The sequence below is a fragment of the Orycteropus afer genome, unplaced genomic scaffold, assembly GCF_000298275.1.
Source record: "Orycteropus afer afer isolate SDZICR_OR568_19922 unplaced genomic scaffold, OryAfe1.0 scaffold00403, whole genome shotgun sequence".
Taxonomy (NCBI): Eukaryota; Metazoa; Chordata; class Mammalia; order Tubulidentata; family Orycteropodidae; genus Orycteropus; species Orycteropus afer.
In genome coordinates this window covers 429876-433522 of record NW_006921990.1, presented here as the reverse complement: position 1 = coordinate 433522, position 3647 = coordinate 429876, and the positions used below count along the sequence as shown (strand labels likewise).

The following is a 3647-nucleotide window of genomic DNA, read 5'->3' as shown; positions in this document are numbered from 1 at the left end:
TACCTACAGAGATGAGAAATGGTTTTAAAGTTTTTATTTAAAGTGAAATTCTAAGTTTTTATTCAATACATTACAAATGTATTGAATATACATTCAGAACATTACAAATCTTAGTTGTTATATCTGTGCAACATAAATTGCTCAATGACTCATAGTACTAAAAGTATAACTGTGGCAATAGAACATTTGTAATAAACAATATATTTATTTAAAATTAAAACTTATTGCAACTCTTCTAAGATTCAAAGCAATAATCATGAAATTTAGGTGCAATAAAGAATATCTGAAAAAAATTGAACAAAATTATTTCCCTTAAAAACCATGAGCTTTGCGTTCTTTTAATATTTTCTTATCTTTTACCAGCTCAAAAGACATTTTTAATTATATCAAGTATGATTATACACTGAAAGATAATGAATTGATAAACTAGTTTTGCTTTTACTTTTTAAAAATAAGAAAGTGTCTCTTGCTGCCTCCCAGCCATGGTCCATGGCTTCTCCACTCTATGGCAGCAGCACACAGCACAGCATGCTGGACTTCACTCTTGGCTCCAAAATTAGTGTGAGACCCTTATAAAAGGCCTCCAGTCCATTTTCCAGGGACAGAGAATGCCAGACTAGGCCAGTGCACACTTGGCAGGACCATGTCTACTTAGCAACCAACACTGATTTGAGAATTTGCCTGCATGGATTGGTGTTGCTAGACCTTCAGAGGCATGGCAATGATGTGCAAGGCAACAAAGACATCGACAGACTTTCGAATAAAGTAGAAGAAAGAATGAAAGAACTGAGTCAAGACAGTACTAGAGGTTGAAGCGATTACCAATCAGTTGGAGGAGGGGCTGTCAACAGATATTGGCCCACTGTTAATGGGTGCCTCATGGAATATGACATTGATGAGGTGGTGAATGATAAAGATTCACTTTATCAATACATTACAATTCTACACTCATAGCAATTTGGAAATATTTTTATCCTTAGAGGGAATGTCCATTTGGCAGAGGGACTTGGCATATGCAAAGGGTATGGACATTGGGAAAGAAGATTACAATAGCAAAGGTATACTGATTCTAGGAGGTGGAAATGGGGACATATTATGTGAAATAGACAAACTGAAACCAAAAATGGTCAGAGACTGTTATTGTATAGTAGAGACAAAATGGTGATTTATGGATGTAAGAAATAAATGAGAAACATATGGCAAAGTCTTAGACAATCTCAGGTTCTAATAAAAGACTGCTTTCCAGTACTGAAGAGGTACAAAAGAAGGGAGAACATTTGATTATGTGATTAATGATTTGAGAGCTGTTCCAATCTCCACCTCTCCAGAGGAATTTCCACATGGGAGTGTCTTAACTGTTTTCTGACCTTTCAATGAAAGTATTGAAACAAGATGGGAAAGATTTTACGTGGGGTAACTGTGTCAATTTGATGGAAGCCTTGTTACTTTATGAAGAACATCTTAGGCACTTTATGAAGAACATATTGTCCTGTGAAATTCTCCAAGGAGATTGCCTATGTCCTTCATATATGTAATTGTGTATTTTATGCTGTATGGAAGAAAACTAAGCCTTGAAGTGATTATCACCAATCATGTATCCTGCAAACACCCATCTTGACCTTTAGATGCTTTGATGGCATCTGAATGATTCAGGTAATTCATTGTGAATTCCTTAAAAGTGTTTATTACTATTGTTGTAGTTAGGTGTTGTCAAGTCGACTCTGACTTATAGTGACCTTATGTACAATGAATGAAACACTGCCCTGTCCTGTGCCATCCTCACAATCTTTGCTATGCTTGAGCTCATCATTGCAGCCATTGTGTCAACCCATCCCATTGAGGTCTTCTCTTTTTTTGCTGACCCTCTAATTGACCAAGCATGACATCCTTCTCCAGGGATTGGTCCCTTCTGACAACATGACCAAAATACATGAGAGAAAACTGGCCATTCTAGCTTCTAAGGAGCATTTTTCTGTACTTCCTCTGAGAAAGATGTTTTAGTTCTTCTGGCAGCCCATGACATTTTCAGTATTCTTCACCAACACCACAATTCAAATGTATCATTCTTCTTTGGTCTTCCTTATTCATTGTACAGGTTTCACATATACATGAGGCAACTGATAATATCATGTCTTGGGTCAGATGCACCTTAGTGTTCAATGTGACATTTTTGCTCTTTAATACTATAAAAGGTCTTTTGTAGAAGATTTTCCCAGTGTAATACATTGATTTCTTGACTGCTGCTTCCACGGATGTTGATTATGGGTCCAAGTAAAATGAAATCCCTGGCAACTTCAATCTTTTCTCCATTTATTTTAATGTTGCTTATTGGTGCAGTTGTGAGGTCCACCACTCATCTGTCAATTTGTTGTACTGTGGTGGCTTGCATGTTACCATGCTGCTGGAAACTATGGCCCTAGTATTTCATATCCCAGCAGGGTCACCCATGGTAGATGGGTTTCCATGTAGCTTCCCAACTGAGACAGACTAGGTAGAAGGATGAGGTCATCCACTTCTGAAGAAATTGGCCACTGAAAACCTTAAGAATAGTAGTGAAATATTGTCTGATGTATTATTAACTTAAATAAGCAAATTAAAAATATATATTTTGATTTACTTTGGTGTTTTATTTTCTTTAAAGTTTAAGGGTGATTAGCAGCACAGTTAAGACTGCTAAATGCACTGAACCCAATAATATGATTTTTGTTGCATTTTATTTCTGTGTGGCTTTTTAAAATTTTGCTTTATATAGACCTTACATTTAGATGTTTGGAAGAATGAACATCATTCTTTTGTTCCTGAAGGAAGTTCTTGGTCATTTTTCTTCTAAAAAATGATTTTGATATTAAGATTTGGTGCTTTTAAAAGGGAGTTTAAAATAATAAACAGCATTACAAGTTATAAAAAAGAAAAAAATAAGAGCTAAGAAAGGAACTGAGTAAGAGAATTTGTGTTTATTTGACTATCTGGAATCAGTTTCACTTTGGAAAAAAGACAGATATCTGTTATCTCCAGAATTGCTAGTCTTTGTTCATAATTTATTAAAGAGACATAGAGTCTAAGTTGTGAACCTTATTGGTGTCCAGAGACAAAGCTAAGTATTACCAATTACAGTTCTATTTATGTAAAAGCATCCAGGGGAAGGGATAGAGCTTGGCTGCCTTTAACATAGGTCACATTTTGTTACAATGAACTTTAAGGAATTATTCAAAAGATTTATGCTTTTCTTCCTAATAAAATTGATTTAAATGATTAGATCATTTGTTCAGCATTTAGAATATCCCTTTTAAAATTAGAAGCATTCCTATTAAAGCACTGTTAAGCTTATAGTGGCCTTACTATTCAAAGAAATTTGACTTGCATATTAACCTTATCAATTTGGTTTATTACCTAGTTTGAGCAATAGGAACCCAATGAAATATATACACATTTTTGTTAAATTGGAACTATTCACATATTCTTTACAGAAGGGAAAAAAAGGAAACAAATACTGGACTCTTGAAAAGAAAACTCTGTTTAGTGTTTCTCAGTGAGCCTGATACAGTAACTCATTTTCTATTTAAATAATATTTTTCCTCTTAGTGGACACAACCAAATGCTAATATGCAAAAAATCATGTCATTTTACCAATGGGCATTGACATGTTG

General features: G+C 34.7%; 1 pseudogene; it reads left to right on the top strand.

The window, feature by feature from the left end:
• Positions 1–489: 489 nt before the first annotated feature.
• Positions 490–1575, top strand: LOC103207954 (annotated as a pseudogene).
• Positions 1576–3647: the final 2072 nt, after the last annotated feature.